Source organism: Myodes glareolus, chromosome 5 (genome assembly GCF_982192425.1).
Source record: "Myodes glareolus chromosome 5, mMyoGla1.1, whole genome shotgun sequence".
In the NCBI taxonomy this organism is placed as follows: Eukaryota; Metazoa; Chordata; class Mammalia; order Rodentia; family Cricetidae; genus Myodes; species Myodes glareolus.
Genome location: NC_142030.1, coordinates 48153470 through 48173568, shown reverse-complemented (window position 1 = coordinate 48173568; position 20099 = coordinate 48153470). Strand labels below are relative to the sequence as shown.

Sequence of the window (20099 nt, the reverse complement as noted above, 5' to 3'; positions counted from 1 at the left end):
TGCTTTAAAAAGAAAAGCAGAGAAATAGCTAACAGGGTGCAGGGATTCAAGCTTGGATTTGTGTGATACCATAGCATGTTAAAAAAAGATTCAGGTACAGCTGGCAGGACAGCACTATTCTTGCGATTTCTGGCTAATGGCAGATGGACCGCATAACAATGGACCGCATACAATCTCCTTCTGTTCACTGAAGAGTTCTGATCACTCTTCAGAGTTTGGCTGAGAAAAGACACAAGGGTGAGATGCTGTGCTAAAACTGTGTAGTCTTCTCTGCCCGAGGTGGCCCAAGCATCCCCTTTAGTAGCAGCTGTGTGAGTCACTTGCTAACAGCGGCTCCTCAGCCAGACCCTGAGCAGTGTGGAGACCTACATGGCGCATTTTGCAAGAAATCCCTGAGGAAGATTCTTCTTCTTCCCTCTTTTCTAGTCTTTTCAGAATTGTATTTTCAAAGATAGAGCACTATGCCATGTTTTCCAGCTGTTGAGATGGAATACAATTTGAGGGAAGAGTTAATACCTTATGAGTACCCCCTGAAATCATCAAAAGAGGGCTCTTTGCCCCTTAATCTCAGCAGGGTCGAGCTTGCACATAGAAGATGGGAGATAGCAGAGCTGGACAGAGTCCGTAGTGGAGTAGGGGAAGGATAGCCGTGGAAGGTGGCAGATGGGGTCTTGTATTCACTGTCCATCCATGGGTGCATGTGCTGGTCCTAGGGCAGCATAATCTTGACTTCTGCTTTCTGCTTCATTGCACAGCCTCCAGGCATGACTCTGCAGTTCCCCCAGAGACCTTGTGAACCCCTACCAGCCTTGAACAAACATCATTTCTGTATAGGCGAACATTAGAGCTATAGAGCTTTGGGGGGGGGCAGGAAGGATTTTTAATGCAACACATAGGAATCAAGAGAGGGGACATTGTGGATGTGCGTTCTCCAATTCCATCATCCTCACCAGAGCAGGGAAGGGAAGCAGATGTGGCTATGGGTCCCCCCACACCCCTTTTTGATTAGCAACCATTGATGACATGTTCTGAGCACGAACTGTTTCTAAATCTTGTGCTTTTCAGGGTTGTAGATAGTAGTTTTGGTAGCCAAGATAAGAATAATCTTTTAGTGGTCAGAGTTTACACAGTGGCCTTGCTTAACTTCCTGGTGATGCTAACTGGCCCTGTAGGGAGTTCCAAGAAGGCAGGGACCCTCTGGACAGCGCTTGACAGAGGCCCTAGTGTAGATGCCATGTGGTCTACCCAGCACTGAATGAGGAATCAATTCTGATGAGCTAGACAGATGAGTGTGTGAGGAAATGGGAGTCTCCATGGAACGAGCTGCCAAAGGGCAGGGCAGGTAGGGGAAAGAACGCCCTTGTATGGCCCTTGCTGTAGCCTCTACCCATCATTACCCAGCATTGCCTGAGTCTCCTGGTCTCTCTGTAACGTCTGATATGACAAAGTGTATATAGGAGTAGATGCACCTCATCAACTGTGACTTCATCTTAATGTAATCATATCTTGAAAGCAAAGTCATATTCGTAGGGCTGGGTTTTGGGACTCCACTTTGTCCTCTCATAAGACACAGGTTAACCCATGGCCCTTAGGAGGCTTGGAAAGATGTAATTTGCTGGGGAAGAGAAATAAGGCATTTCATTTACAATATGTTGACTTTGAATTGTTTTAAAAATAATGATGCAGCATGTCTCAAAAAGGAACATGATGTGGCCGCTGTTGCTGCAATGCAAGTCCTGGGAAAATCAACTTAAAGAAAGTGCATCTTTGACTTCTGGTTACAGAAGTTTTGATCTGTGGCCATTTGACTTCATTGTTTCTGGGCCAGTAATGAGGTGAAACATCATGGTGGCAAGCCAGTCCGAAGCTGCTCACATCATGGTGGCCAGGAAGCATCCGGGGACAAAATTCAGATTTCAAGGACATCCATCATGATCTGCCTTTAAAGTAGTCCCCGTCACGTGTCCACTACCTCCTAATAATGTATTGAACTATTAATAATGAATGAGTGTATCCACTGATGAGGTCAAGTCCTCATGAACCAATTATCTCCAAGGGCCTCATCTCCCAACACTGCATCACTGCAGACCAAGCTTTTAGCACATTGTTTGTGGGTTATCAGGAGCATCCACAGTCATTCTGTGCAACTTTGTATGAAATAATTCATTCAGAAGACTGGATGGTAGGAGATAGACAGACAGACAGACATACATACATACAGACAGACAGACAGAGAAGAGATGGGAGGCAGGAAGAAGGAAAGCTAGGAGAGAGCAGCATCAGATGAGATAGTTCCTATCAAGGCAGAGATCTTTGCTGCTGTCAATGACAGCTAGCGGTATAGACACCAAGCACTAAGAGCTGTCCTTTCCAGGGTAATGTTATGGGTCCCGTGTCAAAGACCAAGAAACACCCATGGGTCTATAGGTGAGCAGGGATGGATTGATTGATTACCCATTGAAGTCTCCAAGGAGTTGAAGGGCTGAGATGAGGCATTGGGACTGAGGGCTGAGATGGAGATGGGAGGTAGTGAGGAGATGCAGGAGGAGCTAGGGTTGCAGTCGGAAGACAACTGACTGTAAGAGAAGAGGCACTCAGGGAAGTTGGAACCCGGAGTCTGAGGATACTTGTTTTAATACAGGGGAGCCAAGAGGAAAGGAGAGGGCTCAAAGTGATCACCAAGGTGCTACCCATCTGCATTACCAATTCTCTCAAAAATTGTGCTTTTGTATTGTACTGCTAAAAGAGACTTCTAAAAAAAAATCTCTGGACACTGTTGAGTTAGACATTCTGACCCTTAAAAAACCCCTTTTATCTATTAAATATAGCTCTGCACGGGGTAATTTGCAGTAATAGCTTTGGCGAGAGCACTCAGACAGCCCTGGGTTGTTTGAGGTCATGTTTTTAGAAGGCTCTTACTTGACTCGAATGACTGCGGATGCTGTAATTATCTACATTTTAGTTCCTGACTAGCTGTTACAACTTGGAAAGGTGCAAGTGGTAGCTTTTAAATGTTGCTTTGTATTTGAGGGAAAGATATTTCTCAGCATCAAACTGTTCAAAATACCTGTTTAGCTTTTGATACAAAAAGGAGATTTTATACAGGCTCATCTTAGAACATATATTAATTACATGTTAATAAAAGTACATTTTGTAATTCTTGCCCTAAAGTTTCTGGCAATGGTAGCTTTTGAAAAACAACATGTATTGGATTGTTTATTCTCATTATAAAAGAAGTTAGCGTTGATTGAAAGAATTTGAAAAATGCAAAAGCATATTGAGAAAAATGCAGATTACATATATTTTTACCACTTGCCATTAGCCATTCAATGCTTTTTCATTCTTTTATGTAACACGAGGGCCGGACTCATTGGGGTTTCTGTCCCACCCAGTCCCCCAGCCGTTTAGTCCCAAAGAAAAATCACACAGAGAGTCTGCATAAGTTATAAAACTGATTGGCCCGTTGGCTCAGGCTACTTATTAGCTCTTGTAGCTTATATTAACCCATTGTTCTTATCCATGTTAGCCACAGGGCTGGGTACCTCTTTCAGCGGGGCAGGTCACATCCTGCTTCTTCGGTGATCTGGGCAGGAATGGGGGGAATGGGCTTCTTCCTTCCCAGAATTCTCCTGTTCTCCTCACTCTGCCTCTACTTCCTGTCTGGTTGACCTGCCTATACTTCCTGCCTAGCCAATCAGCATTTATTTAAAATATGATTGACAGAATACAGACAATTCTCCCACACCACTTTTATATTGTGAAACATTTTGTAAGTATAACAAATGTACATTTATATATACTAGGTTTCAAATACATTCTATTCTATTTTATTTTATTCTATTTATTTAATTGTTTTGAAGAAAAAGAAAAGACAACATGAACGTCAGGAAAGGGCATGGCCAGGAAAGAGGAGAAATGGGGTTTGGCAGGTCAGGGTAACCAAGGAGAGTCAATATAGCCAATGTACATCATATGCATGTATAAAGGTTTGCAGCGGGACCCAGGATTTTGTATAATCAATACTCACTGAAACTTTCCCAAAGGAAAGAACGTTATTGGATCATCCCGGCCTTCTACATTTCTCTTCCCTCCCAGAGAGAGACACTCTCTGGAAGTTGATCCTCCCTCCCTGTTTATTCCTATACCTTGCTCAGCATGCAGTAGCTCAGTTTTAGCTTACAGAAGTGCCAGCGTCCAGAAGGCCAACCTCAGAAGCTCCTGTAGGGAAAGGGCTGAACTATGCAGAGTGGCAGAGGCTGTGCCAGCAATGCAAACGAGCAGACTTGCATGACTGTTGGGCTGGCGGGGGACTAACTGCTCTGGACCGAGACCGAGACCGCCACACAGTGCAGGCAAATCTACATGCATGGCCGGTGGGCCTGGGGGGAAGGGGCAACTCTGAACTGTGATTGCCAGCAATGCAGACTAGTCTATAATCATGACTGATAGGCTGAGGGGACAGAAGAACTTCCTTCCCGTGTCTGGTATAGGAATGGTAGCTTCCTAGCCACTTGCAAACTCTGCCAGGTAAAAGCTTATAGCTGTCAGGAATCCCTGACATCGGAGGGAACTCGATCTGACCCTGAGCTCCTCCATCTGGGAACTGGTTTGATTCTTTTGAGGAGCTGCCACATTGTCTTCCATGATGGTAATGTGCTCTCCCATGTTGCGGATTTTCTTACTTTCTTCATACTGTTTATACATTTTCTCCCATGTTATGGATTCTCTTACTTTCTTCATACTGTTTATATGTGATCTCCCATGCTGTGGATTTTCTTACTTTCTTCATACTGTTTATATGTGATCTCCCATGCTGTGGATTCTCTTACTTTCTTCATACTATTTACACGTGTTCTCCCATGTTATGGATTCTTTCACTTTCGTCATACTGTTTACATGTGTAGCGACAGGAGTGGGTGTGACAGACGATCTCACTGTCCTTTGATGGATTTTCACCTGTGGCTAGTGAAGTTGGATAACTGTCTTCACCATGCAAATTTTCCGTTGTTTTTTATTACTGATATTTGAGGTTTGACTCTTAGTTTTATCTCATCTGCCCATATGGGGGCTCTTATGTGTGTCCTACAGTGTTAATTGTTATCAGAGTCCGTTTGTTTATTCCCGGCTGCTCTGATCCGAAATGTTCACACAGAAACTGTATTAATTACAACACTGCTTGGCCAATGACTCTAGCGTATTCCTAGCAAACTCTTACATATTAAATTTACCCATTTCTATTAATCTGTGATTGCCATGTGGCATGTCTATCTCCGGTGGTGTCGACATGGCTTTCTCCTGACTCCACCTACTCTCCTGTATATCTCTTCCAGCCTGGCTATATTCTATTAAACCATTGGCTGAAAGCAGATTCTTTATTACTAAATAAAAGCAATACATATATAGAAGGACTTCCTATACTGGTTAATAACTGTAGCTTTGTAGTGTGTTTTAATATCTGTGTGCATAAGTGTAAATGGAGACTGCTAGTTCTAACCCAAATAATCACACAGAGACTATATTAATTACAACACTGTTTGGCCAATAGCTTAGTCATATTCCTAGCTAGCTCTTGCATCTTAAATTATCTCTGTATTACCATGAGGCTGTGGCCTATTGGTAAGGTTCTGGCATCCTTCTCCTTCAGCAGCTACATGGCATCTCTTTGACCCTGCCTACTCTCTCTCTATCACTGTTCAGATCTCCTGCCTGGCTTTACTCTGCTAAGACATTGGCCAAAACAGCTTTGTTCATTATCCAATAAAAGCAACACATATACAGAAGGACATCCTGCATCAATAAGCTCTCCAACTTTGCTTTTATTTTTTAATATTTTTACCCTTTCTGCATTCTATTATTTTCATATGAGTTTTAGGATTAGCTTGTCAATTTCCACAAAATTCAGCTGTCTTAAATCTCAGAGATGTGACCTAGCTCCCAAAGGTCCATACCTGTGAATATGTTGTTCAACAATGAACAGGAATTAAGGTAGAAGGTGGAAAGGAGGATGCACAGTGGAGTGGTAGGTGCCTCTCATCATGAGAAAAGAGGCAGACCATTGTGAGGGTGAGTGCTGTGAAGGCTCAATTGCAGTTGCTAGCTAGCATAGACTCCCATTGGAGTCTCAGCTGAGGAGCTTGGCCACTCTCTGGAAACCTTATTGAGCAGGGAAATGAAGCTTCCTAGAGCCTTCAGAAGGGAATGCAATCATCCCAAACCGCCATTTTAATCCAACAAGAACTATGATAGAGCCATTCAACTATAAATGTGCCGTACGCCTCTAAAGATCTGATTGTCACAGGACCTAGAGAAAACCAATATGGCTGTTTATGCAATAGCAACTCATCAGATTTTTAAACACAAGATGCTTTCCCACTTCTTTAGGCCTTATAAAGAAACTTTAAAAATGATATTGAACAGTTTTAATGTGTACATCATATTCTTTTCACAATCCCAAATTTTACTGTCATGTTTCATTTTTGTTGTCTCTTAATTTTTTCTTTGCTTCATTGATAATGTAGGGGTATTTTCTTTAATTCACATCTTTTTAAAACTTCATTGTACAGCATTTACCAAAACATATGTTGGTTTTAAGAGAGAATTGGTCATTTATTTGTTCGAGGTCTGTGCTCTGGAATGAGTCTGATGAGAACAGCTTGCCTTGCTGTGTGGTTGCCCTGCTGAGAAGGAGGTAGACACTGCCTGCTGTCTGGGGGCACCCCTGTGGCTGGGGGCCGGCTTCTCTGTTGACTTCCATATGACCTGTTCATGGTTACGCTGGAAATGTGTTTGAACGTTCTGGAACTGGGATCTGGGAGTGAATGTACCAAGAAGTCTGAAAAGAGAGCACTTCCCAGGCCTCTGTGTCTCTCAGCTTGCCTCATTGCCCAAAGCCAGCCTCCAGATCAAACCTAGAAGGAATGTTAAAAGGGGCTCCTAAGGGCACACAGACCAGTCAATCTGGGCTTTTTGCAGAACACTAAGTGCTAGTCTGTCGTCCCTGGTATGCAAGAAGATTACAAATCCTTCCAAAGGTACATGGTTTGTTTTCAGACCAGCGTGCTCAATATGTATGTATTCAGGTGTACATATTGACAAACTGTTCAAATCTGCTAGAGCCTCATTTATTTAAGTGAAACATTGCATTTTTATTAGTGTATGCTATTAAAAATGTATCGTATACTAAAAAATATTGAATTTAGTCTGCATAATGCTTTCTGCTTTGTTTCCGCGGGGTTTTATGTAAGTTTCCTAAATCTGTAATTGTCCCTCGCACCAGCAGCAAATGGCTGCCACACCAGGGACTTTATCCCCTTGTCCTGATGCTGTATTATGTTGGTGTGGTTGATTATCGTTTTCATTGCCATCCTCCGTCACTTTAATGCTCCGTGTGTGTTGAATTTGTAATGACCCTCTCGGGAGCCCCTGTCTCTCATTGATTACGGACATCTCTCCTGGGCAGGAGCACTCCTTTTCTGCTTCTTTTCTTAACCGTGAGGCAATTATCTCTCAAGTTCCCTGCACAATGCATAGCTTGCAGTCCTCAGTCCATCTTTTATCTCTCCCTCTTCCCACCCTTTTAAATATCCAGGGAAAAAGGAAGTAAAAACCACTTGAATACATTGAAATTTGTTATATTTAAATTATTTTCAATATATATTGAAAAAAAATGGAGTGTGTTTTGCAGCCCCCAAAATACTGAAAGGAAACTGAGCATGAAATTGCCTTGGACCTGAGTATCATTGTATCATTCCCTCTAGTAACACAGAACCTCGGCCATCACTGTAGTGTTTCCTCCAGCCACACAAAGCCTAGACTGCCACTGAGTGTTCCTTCCCGTCACACAGAGCCTGGACCATCAGCTGTAGTGTTCTGTCCAGCCACACAGAGCCTCAGCCATCACTGTAGTGTCCCCTCCAGCCACACAGAACCTTGACTTTCACTGTAGTGTTCCTTTTATCCACTCTATCCATGTAGAGAGCCACCATCTCTGAAGGAAGCACATTAAATCTGGGGCTAAGGAAAGTACTTTGCTTCCTCCTGTTCTGAAACTCTCCAGTGCCTACTGAAAGATAGACCAGGGATTATTTTCACAGATGCTGAGTAATGGTCACAGTGCTGTAGGGAGTGGGGCTTACGGAAATCCATCATGTAGGCAGGTGTCCTTAGACCAGTGGTCCTCAATCTTCCTAATGCTACGACCCTTTACAATTACAATTTCTCATGTTGTGGTGACCCCCCAACCATAAAATAATTTTTGTTGTTTCCCCACAACCGTAATTTTGCTACCATGATGAATCATAATGTAAATACCTGCTAAGCAGGATATCTGATATGTGATCCTAAATGGGTCATGACTTGTAGGTTGAGAACCACAGATGCTTATGTTTTAAACCACAGTTTCTAGTCAGATTGGTATAAATGGTGTCTGGGGCAAACCAGAATGCCAGCAAAGCAGAGCAGCTTCATTTGTTGTTGTAGTTGTTGTTGGTGTGATAGTCTCTCTCTCTCTCTCTCTCTCTCTCTCTCTCTCTCTCTCTCTCTCTCTCTCCCTCTCCCAGACTGGCCTTGAACTTACAATCAATCCTCTTCCTGCGTACTCTGTCCTCCCAAGGGCCCCTCCTCAGAAGAAAGTGGCCTTCTGTTGTCAGAGTTGGAAGTTTTAGATTCCAAGGAACAGAGTAAGAAAAGACTCTTCCACCTTGTCTCCCCCTTTCTGCTTTAACCCCAGTCTAATCTTAGGAAAGTTGCTATAATGATGCCTTACCATGTGACCTTGGACGTCATGCCTTGTTGGACTATTGACACTCAGTTTATCCTATCTGATAGTCCTGAGCAAACATACATATGCTGGCCCTGGATTTCACAAGCTTAAATCCCTTCCTCCATTGCCAACCTTCCAGAAATACTTTGTTTGTGACATAAAAGGAAAGATCTTTGCCTGTGAGAATTCAGATGTTTACCTCAGGAAAGATGTTTAGGGATGGAATTTTCTTCATTCTCCTCAGACCACATGGCATCTGTGTTTTTCTTGATAACTTCCCACATGTCAGCTTATAGACTTAGTGAACAGGTTCCCAGCAGGTGGTGGGAGGTCAGAGACCTCAGTGTGAGAAGTTGCTCAGGCTCCCAGCCAGTGTCTTCTCCATTTTCCATGGATGAAAGTGGCATGCATTTCTTGCCTTCTTCAGTGATATCAGACTGTGGAGTTTAGATCTATTCATCTAGCATTTACTGAGCAAACACAGTAATCATTCAGTTTAAGGCATTGATTACCTATCTTGTAGAATAAGAATTTTCTTATTTGTTTAAAAATAATAAAATTTATTCATTAGCAGTGTACCAACTGGCCATAGTGCCACACCCCTGAAATCCCAGCACCCGGGAGACTGAGGCAGGAACATCCTTCGAGTTCAAGGGTAACTGGGCTATGCAGTCTTTAAAAAACTCTTTACATTTTTAGATTTTTTTTATATTTATTCACATCTCTTCTTAAATAACTTTTATGAGGCCAAAGAACAAGATATGAGGCTGTATCAGTTCATGAGATAAACTTTGTCTGTTATAAGTAGTCTATTTCCTTTGCAGTACTTCATCTACTTTTGTTAACATTTCTGTTAGTCTCCTTAGCAAGAACATGCATCCTTTGAGGCCAGGGCTGTGTGGTCCTTGCGCGCCCCTGTGTAGACAAGTCCTGTAGCAGCATGAGTTACACAGCACTTGCTCAGTAAATATATTTGCTGGCGGAATGAAACAATGACTGTCTGGAGGTGGTGAGGCCTGTCTTTGCTGGTAGTGTTTGCTGCAGAACCTCCCTGCAAACTTGCAGGGTGAGAACATGTTTTGTCCATGGGTGTGACCTGAGTTAGAGGGTGGTAGTTCTGAGGATGTGTTGGGGGAAGGGTTGCTTGTTTGTCCCGGCCACCCAGCCATGAAATAACCTCTCAGAAAACCATAATATTTGCAATACTGTTTCACCAATAACTTAAGTGTATTTCTGGCTATACTCATATCCTAAACTAACCCATCTCTACTATTTTATATATTGCCACGTGGCTGTGGCTTACCAGCTAAAGTTCCCAGCGTCTGTCTCAGGCAGCGGATCCATGGCTTCTCCTAACTCCGCCTTCCTCCTCCCTTGCTATAGACCAAGCCAGTTTTCTTTATTCATTAACCAATAAAAGCAGCACATAGACAGAAGGACCTCCCACACCAAGGATGAACATCTTTCTGGGAGACACCCAGAAGTGGAAAAAATCATTAAAGAAAGGCAGATGTCAGGAGGGAGCTTGACCTGGATGGCACAGCTGGGAGAGGTCACATACTGATCCCAAACTAGTCTCTTGCAAAGGACAGCTTGATGACATTATCATCACTAGCACCTTTTACACAGGACCATGGAAGTCCATGACTGGGACCCTGGACTGTATGAAATAGAGGAAAGAAACTGAACCCATGCCTGCTTGCTTTGCTTTGTGCTTCTTGACTGTAGATTCAAAGTGACCAACTCCCAGACCGTACTCCTGTGCCTTAGCTGCCGTGATGGACTGTAGCTACCCCTGAGCAGTTTCCTTACACAGCAGCAGGGAAAGATGTATGACATCATTTGTCTTTCACCTGATCAGGAGTTGTGTTTCAGAAACATCCAGGAGGGTCTCCGAGCACATCTTGATGATCTGTTTGATGGTAGCTTGTGCCTGTGAGCGAGAGCAGTGTGATGGCAGACTTTAGACAGTGATGCCTCCAGGATAAGGCTGTGATGTTGACACACAGCAGTGTGGATGCCTTTTGCCTTCTCCTCTGGTGGTACTTGTAATAAGTGGGTCTGAGAAGAAGGGATGAAGATGTTTGCATGATGTTCCTGTGTATTCACCAGATACTGAAGTGTAATGCTTCCCCCCGCCCCCGAAAATACACCTAGACCTTTGTTCCTTCTCACTGTTCCAAATTCCTTTCTCCTCATTAATTCTTATTGACTCATATCCCACTGTGGTGATTATCTTTGATCCAGTTCTCAGTAGTGTGTTATCCATCTTGTGCAAACACAAGCAGCTACAGAAGCACACATAAATATTTATGTAGACCTGAGTGTGCACATATATACACAGATATACACATTGTATTTGCTCTGCGCTGCTAAATCTCCAACTGAGTTACCTTGAGTTCTGCATCAGCTACTTCACAGTTCAAATTAAGCATATATGCCAACAGATACCATTTATTATGCCACCTTGGTTATATTCTGTACTCAGAGAGTAGAGAGACCTTGGGCTCTATGGCTGCACAGTACAAATTCCTCAATCCTAGTGCTATTTTCAATTGTTTTTGTTTCCTGTTTGGATCACAGTGAAGCATTAGTTTCCTTTTTTTTACAATAAGATTTATTTTATTTTTAATTATGTGTGCGTGTATAAGCATATGTTTATATGAGTGCAGGTGCCCACAGAGGCAAGAAGAGAGCGTTAGACATTTTAGAACTGGATTTACAGGCAACTGTGAGCCACCCAACTTGGGTGCTGGGAACCAAACTTGGGTCATCTGCAAAAGCAGCAAGCACTCTCTACTGCTGAGCCCTCTCTCCGTACCCCACCATCCCACACTTTCTTTCTTCAAGGCAGTCAGGTGAGATGGGAGTGTGAATCAATACCTTGGAAGCAAATGTGCTTCTTAACAGACTGAGGATTAATACAGTCGGTGGGATGTGAAAATCCCTTCTCCATCTTTTCCTGATGCAAACATTACCAGGTGAATTACTTTGATCATGAACTGAGTCTCCAAACACTTGGCCCTGATCACGACCCAAGCGCCTCGGGGTCCTGCGTCAGTACTGCCAGCATTTACTAGGGAAACATTTTTCTTTACGATGTCCTCAGGCGTCATTCCCACAGAGCCACATCTGTACTTTGTCAATGAGATGCTTTCTCATTGACCGTCCTCCACTTCTCTCAGAGCACTAATTTCATTAATTCCACAGACTCTTCAATTAACGACCTGCCACAGCCCTCTCTGATTAGTCATCATCAGTAGTCTAGTCCTTAGAAATTGTTAATCCATCACCTATCATCTTGTCTTCTGACGGACGAACTGATGCCGGGACGGTTAAGTATAAGTGTGAGCCATTAGTGTGAGAGGGGGACACACCAGGAGTTAGAAATTCATATAAAGTATCAGGTGGAGAGGAGACATGGCATCCGAGAAGTCCTGTGGGAGGCAGGGTGAGCATCCTCCAGTGCTCCAGTTTCGGAACAAGCTATTGGGGCATACAGGTGACAAGATGAGAAACGACAGTGGAGGTGAAAAAAGAATGGGAAGACTTTCAGGCAAGAGGAAGGCCAACCCAGTGCAGGTGCCTGCTGGGAACTCTTTCCTGGCTGCAGCAATTGCTCAGCATCCTCAGAGAGAGACAGCCTGTGAGTACCTTAGGGCCATCCCTATAGATTCACGAAACAGATTACTGTAGACATTGGTGTCCTAGGCTCCGGGCTGTAATAGAGCTGACTCATTGAACTCAGTGGCAGAGTCCAGCTGTCACTATGCCTCAGAGTTGCTGATTTGCGACAGAGCCTGGGACTGCTTGAACTTCCTTCTCTGTGGTGGCATGTGCAGTAAAACTTAGCCCTAAGACTTATCAAAAAGTAATTAACTAATTAAATACATACTAAGTATTAGGTTTTATTATGGCATCCAGTCATAATTTGTTTTTATTGGTTTCCTTTCTCCTTCTTCACTGCCATGCCCCTGTTAGATGTGTCCTTCGACTTTGAGTGGCCTCTTATGTTCTGTCTCTGCCCTCACCTTCCTCAACACCCTTTGCCCATCTCGTGATCCCTGTCTTAGTTTTGCTTCCTGTTGCTATAGTAAGATGTCCTGACAAAGGTGACCTAGGGGAGAAAGTATGCTCTGTCCCTGGAGGTGGCAAAGAGATCAGCTTTGCATTTGGGGATGGTCCCATTGATATTTCTGGAGAAGGTAGCCTAGAGCAGAAGGACCTCTCTGATTTTAGGATATGAGTCCTGACCCTGCTCGGGGACAAGTGGCCCCTTATTTCTCTTCCTCCACATGACTTCCACTTCCGCTGTGCATTCCACTAATCGGGGGAACAAGAAGCTCTTTCTTACGTTATTCTTCTAAACTGAGGCCATGTGTTCCTCTTGCTGATACTCACTCCAAAGCCCAGAGGGAGTGCTGGCTTCCCTCCTCCGCATCTCCAGTTTTGCCTCTGGGGACTCTGTACAGAGAGTCAAGTACCAGGTAGCATCATTGCCATGAAAGCAAGCTCAGTTCCTCTTTTGCATCCTCTCCCACCCCATTGGCTCCTGCTCCATCCCTACCCTTCTCCAAAACAAGTCCTCAGGTAAGTTATCTAAGCTCAAGAAGAACCAAATCCATGCCGAGGTAAGGGGAGACCTTATCTGAAATATTTCTTCCAAGGAGGAGAGGAGGCTGCTGCAGCCCAGACAGGGCATCCATCGCTCCACCCTGAGACCACAGGCATGCAAAGTCAGGGAGCGGGCTTCTCTTTCCCCCACAGACAGGACCGGCACGGCTGGAGAAATCTTCCTGAATGTAGGATGCAGAAGGGAGCTGTGGCCCAACAACAGACAAGGTCAGCCTGTATTCAGGGTGAGCCAGAGAAAGTTGTGTGGCAGCTTAGACTAAGTCCGGGCCAAATTCAGAAATGTGACCAAAGGAGAGAAACTTAGCTCTAAAATTTGGAAAGGGTATCTATCTATTCTGTTCTTTCTCCCACCCCGCTCCCCCCAAACAAGGTTTCCCTGTGTGGCCCTGGTTGTCCTGAAACTCACTCTGTAGACCTGGCTGGCCTCAAACTCACAGAGATCCTACTGCCTCTGCCTTCCAAATTCTGGGATTAAAGGTGTGCACCACTACTGCCCAGCTATTCTGGTTTCTTAGGGGATGGTCAGAACATGTGGGTGAAAAGCCGTTTACCTCATGTCCGGGACAGGACAACGACTAGGAAAGCGACCTTGGTCTCACAGTTCCCATCAAAGGCATACTTCCAGTGGCCCAGAATCCCATACAAGGCCTGTGGCCAATATTCTTTTCCAGGGATTAGATGAAGGCAATGTCTAACCCTTCTCCCTAGGTGACAGTGACAAAATGAGGCATGCTTCTGCCCAAGTTTATTTTCAGAAAGCAGTTTATTGGGCTTCCTTACAGGGAATAAGTGAAGGGTGACTACAGGGGTGTGGACACTCCTTCCCCAAACCGAAAAGCTTGACCCAGCGGGCTGAAGAGATGGAGCACCTACTCCAGTCTGCCCTAGCCTCCAGCCCCTGTCCCCATAGGCATGTGCAGAGTTGCCAGGTGGGAACTGCCCCACTTCCTCCAACAAGGCCATACCCACTTTAACAAAGCCACACCTCCTAATAGTACCTCTCCTTAGGAGATTATGGGAATCAGTTACATTCAAAACTACCACAGAGGGTGAGCCTCATGGTGAGATTAGCACCTTTATTCAAACAGACTCCAGAGAGATTGCTTCCATTCCTCAGCACCATAAGAGGACACAGTGAGGAAGGACTGTCTTCAAGGAAGGAATAGAGCCCTTATTGGGAACTTGAACTGGTCAGCACAATCCTCACGGACTTCCAAGCCTTCAGAAGAGCTCCGAAGAGGAAATAGCTGTCATTTCCTGTAGTCTGGCAGCCAACCCGACTAGCAAGCTACTGCATTTATTGTCTTTCTCATACTGCTCCACATTCTGCCTCCATATCCCTGTGACATACTCCTTTCACTATGAGATAGTTTTGTTTGCTTTCTTTTAGTTTGAATAACCCGATAGGTTTTCATCCTTAGCCCTAGAGCCAGCCAGTCTGATTCTTTCTATTGAGGACAGAAACAAGAAGCAGGGCGTTGATGCTGTGTGAGCATTGCTGCTGGGCCTTGCGTTTCTGGGCCTTAGCTGGCTTGATGTTCCTGTGCCTATGGCCACCTGCACCTCCATGAAGCTAAACAGAGTTCCCGCTGTCGCCCCCGATTATAACCCATTGCAGGGCAGACTACTTCTACTTCATAAGCTCCCCCGCTGCGGCTAAGCAGGCTTTAGGAATGAATGATTGACCTGTTCTGTTCCAGGGCAGTTGTACAGCTGTGGCAGAATGGTTACTTTGCATGTCTGTGAAAAACTGCTTAAGTAACTCAAGTGTCATTTTTACGTATATTTCTGCCTGGTTTTCATCGTAGTGCTTCTGAAACCTTGGATGTGTCAAGCATCTGCACATCGTCTTTTCTCTTCTCTGTGCCATCCATCAAGGTGTGTGTGTGTGGTGTGTGTGTGTGTGTGTGTGTGTGTGTGTGTGTGTGTGTGGTGTTTGTATAACCCGATAGGTGAGCACAGTGAAACTTTAGCTGCTGAGTGTCACAGCTATGGAAGAGTCCACCTCCTACACCCGAGGTTTTCAGCACGGGTCATCTCATTTCGCCCACTTAGTTCCATTGAGAAGAAAGTGAATTATTTAAAAACTAGTATAATGTTCTGTTCTAGTATGCTCTGAAATTCGCCGAGGTCCAACATTTATTTTCCTTGTTTAGCGAGTAAATAAGAATTACTTGCAATTAGCAGCTTAATTGTTTGTTTATCAGCCGGGGAACACTCATGAAAAATTAAAATTGAAACAGTTTGTCTTTATTTCTCAATTAGATCAAGCTGCTTCTCATTTTTCTCTCCCTTTGCCTTCAGTCCTCTGTGAAATCACACTTTAAAGACAGACATAGTGTGTGTGTGTATGGATGTGGTATAGTATGTGTATGGTGTGTATGAGGTAGTATTGGGTATGTGTGGTGTGTATATGTGGTGTGGTGTGTATGGAGTGGGATGGGGTGTGCTTGTAGTGTGTATGTTTTGTGTGTGATATGGTGTGTGTGTATGTGTTAGTATGTGTGTGTGTGTGTGTGTGTGTGTGTGTGGTGTATCTGTGGTTCTGAGAATGTTATCCCTGCCTCCTTCAGAGGCAGCTGGATATGAGTTATACCTATTTGTTTACTAGAATATTTCATAGAGATACATAGATACATGCAACTCTTCCACATGTGCCCAACTCTACACTACCCTTGGGTTTAGCTGAACATTTTTATTGTGTATAAAGTACAGTGAATACAATTTTTGCACACTTTATTGAAGATGTTTTTGGTTTTTCCAAAGATCTCTTATTTTTGTTAAATGAATTATATGATATCCTCTGTGCATTGGTTAAGTCTCTAGGGAGCAGCAGCACAGACTTCCTCTTGGATTAGTTTGACCAAGAGTAAGCCCAAATTAGAATTCTCCACTTCCCTCCCTGTGTCTTCCATCTGTCCCTGACAAAGGGCTTTGTTTTCTTTTCTATTAGACAGTATAGGAAACAGCACATAGAGAAGGAGGAAAGGATAATTGACAAAAATCTTTAGCAGAGTTTTACAGAGATTGTCACTGGCTCCAGCTGACCCCAGCTGACCAGAAGCACTCAGGGTTGCCAACCCAAGCTACATCTGCAGGGTGCGTCCCTCTGCCCCCTGATTTCACCCCATCATTACTGTAACACACGTGCATCACTTGGAGTCAGCAGCACGGATGGAAGTGGAATTTTAGATTAACATTTGCATTCGTTTAGGCTGGAAAACTGATTATGTGGGGGATGAATGGGAAATGAGGTGGGATCTTACACTGTTCTCTTAAAGGCTAGAGTCAAGAAGACTGGTGCACAGTGGAAAAGCAGTCTTAGGGGATCTCAGGCTGCATTATTCACTCTGTCCTGGGGGTCGGGGAGTGCAGACTCGAAGTAAGACATGGTTTCACAAAGTTGTGTCTTTGCAGCTCCACACCCATTTCTTCATCTTAGAAAAGAAAAGTCCATCTCAAATTAGGAGCGAGTGATTGTGTATGGAAGGGGTGTGTGCATATGTGTGAATGCATGTGTGTGTATGCATGTGCGTGTATGTGTATGTGATATTTAACTTCTACAAAAGCACTGCTGGCTTCAATGCCTTTATTTCCCTAGTGTAGATAAGCTTATCCCCATGTGAGGAAATCGAAGGTTATTCAATTTTGCAATAAATAAAATTGATTTATAGTTATTCAATTTGCAAGACAATGAATTATTTTATAGTTATTGTCTAAACAATAACTACACATGTATTTGCCACCTGACATACCTGCAAGTGTGATTAAGTATGACTTCAGCCATATTTCCCAAAGGCTGGTTTCTTGTTGGAGATGAAAAATACTTGAGTATCTTTTTTGGGGGGGTTGTTTTGACAGAACTCATATTTGTTTGCTAGGACTGCCGTAACAAAATACAGCAAACTGAGTGGCTTAGCAATCGAAGGTCACTGTCTCCTGGAACAGCCTGGTTTTCCCAGAGGCCTCTGTCCTTCCCTCGCTACGTGTTCATGTGGCTCACTCCTCATCACATTCTTTGTGGTTTTTCTTATTATTGTTTTGTATGGAAATAGAGTCTCACGAAGTGGCCCAGGCTCACCCCGAGCTCTCAATGTAACCAAACTGTATCTAAAATCATAACCTTCTCATCTCAGTTTCCTGAGTATCCGGGTTGCAGGTCGGAGTCATCACACCTTACCTTTCTTCTTTTTATGAGCTTAATTAGACAGCATTACTTCGCCTTACTCATCTCTTTATAGGCCAAAGAAAGCCAATGCCAATGAAAGTTCACTTTGACAGATTCTGTCTAAACTATTGGCTTTAATGGTTAACTCACCCCACCCGTGTACTTGATGCTAGCAGTTGGTACCTGCTGAGGCTGTGGCTCATAGTGCTGTCCAGACTCACCAAAGCATTGTAGCTTCGTGGCTGGTGCTGCGGGCGGGCAGTGGAGGTAGCTGCTCACCATCCAGCCTGCAGTCTTAATGGTGACTGCATGGCGGTGTTTTCAGGGTGTTTAAGAGCTGGAAGACAGAGCAGGTACTTTGCAAGGCTTGCCCTGCTTCATTTTTGCCAAAGCCAATCCTGTGGCCAAGCTCAGGCGCCAGAGCAGAGTCCTGCAGAGAGCAGGACTGTGAGCTGGGAGCCACACGGTGCCATCGAGGAAGAGGAGGGACAGCAATGAGGATAATAGGCTGAGTGTGACCTTCACACATGGGCACCTGCTCGCCTCGTACTTTGAGTTCCTAGCTGAGCTATTCTAAAAGATGGGAGATGTTATCAATAGAACTACATCCCATCACACTAAATGGAATGAAAACACCAACTCTACAGACCCACTCAGATGAACTCCACTTCCAGGCTGCTGGGGTTTCATGGCACTTTCAGAAGTACCCAGGAGGACACGATCACTTCTCACAGCATCTTTAAATGTGGTCCCTCTCGTACCTGCTTTATAACCAGCAGCCTAGAAAGGGAAGAGGCCACATCCATACATGGCTCCATTATCATCCTTCATCTTTCCCCATCTCAAAATCTCCATGACCTTAAGCAATAAGCATTTATTGTTAGACACATAGGCCTGTGTGTCTTCAGACTCTCTCTCTCTCTCTCTCTCTCTCTCTCTCTCTCTCTCTCTCTCTCTCTCTTCCTTTTTTTCTTTTTTGAGACAGGGTTTCTCTGTGTAGCTTTGAAGCCTGTCCTAGAACTTGCTCTGTAAGCCAGGCTCGCCTCGAACTCACAGAGATCCACCTTCCTCTGCCTCCAGAGTGCTGGGATTAAAAGTGTACACCACCACTGTCTGACTGGAGACATTTTCTTAATTGAGGCTCTCTCCTCTTGATGACTTTAGCTTGTGTCAAGTTGACATAAAACTAGCCATCAGAAAATGAATTGCTTGATTGCACTTCTGGATTCATCTGAGGCCAACACAGTTCAAGGACGCTGTGTACTTAATTATTTGTGTTCTATGGTACTGGTGATTGTGTACAGGATCTCCCACATGCTAAGCCTGCATTTTATTACTGCCTTATGTCCCAAGTCTGAAAGAAATTCTTTAATATGTTTACTTGGAACAGTGATTAAGAATGTCAGGTACTTCTTTTTTAATTTTGGAAATTTTACTTCTATATTTCCTGTGTGTGGCAGATGGGCAGATGTTTGGAAGTCAGGTGGGGGGTGGACAGATGTGTGGAAGTCAGAGTACAACTTATTTTCGTCAGTGTCTCTCCTTCCACCCTGTGGGTCTTGGGAAGCGAGCTCATACCATCACTCTTGGTGGCAGGCACCTTTACTGATTGAGCCCCCTTGTCAGCCCTCAAGTACTAGTATTTCTTAAAACAATTTGTATTAATTCTTTGAGAATTTCATACAATGTATTTTGAACATATTTATCTCTCCCCCATGCCTCCTCCCATAACTACCTCCTCCCACCTTCTATCCCTTCACATCCAACTGTGAGGTTTTTGGGTTAGTTATTTTTTCCCCCCCATACACTCCAGTTTGTATTGCCCAGCTGGTCTTGACAGTAGAGCCTGGGCCTGCTGTGGGGTGGGCTAGACCTAACAGGTGTAATATTGGTGTGGGAGGCCCTTCTGTCTATGCATTGCTTTTATTGGTTAATGAATAAAGAAACTTCCTTGACCTGTTGTTAGGGCAGAACTTAGGTAGGTGGGGAAAACTAGACTGAATGCTGGGAGGAGGAAGGCAGAGAGGAAGATGCCATGGATCCTCCGCCAGAGATAGACATGCTGAAACTCTGCTGGTAGGCCACAACCTTGTGGTGATACACAGATTAATGGAGATGGGTTAAATTAAGATGTAAGAGTTAGCCAATAAAAAGTTAGAGCTAATGGGCCAAGCAGTGATTTAATGAATACAGTTTCTGTGTGATTATTTCCTTGCTGGGCTGCCAGAACCCACAAACAGCCCTCCATGCAACATAGTATCATTAGAGAAAACTGACTCTGTCTCTCCCAGCATCTATCAAATGCCAGGACCTCCCCAGACAGTGGTGGGATTTTTGCATCCACTTTCCCGCTTCTGTGCTGGGATTTTGTTGGGCTGTCCTTTGCATAGGTCTTGTATGTGCGTCACAATTGGCATAGTTCATAAGTGCATCTGTCTTCTCTGCCCTGTTGAGTCTGGAAACAACTCTTTCTGTGGTATTTTAGTAGATACACTGCCTCTGGTTCCGACAATCTTTCTGTCCCCTCTTCTGTGA

At 44.1% G+C, this 20099-nt stretch overlaps 1 protein-coding gene across 1 annotated transcript in view; it reads left to right on the top strand.

Moving 5' to 3' along the window:
- Nek10 (NIMA related kinase 10) overlaps positions 1–20099 on the top strand; it is a 171524-nt gene that overhangs the window by 84692 nt on the left and 66733 nt on the right.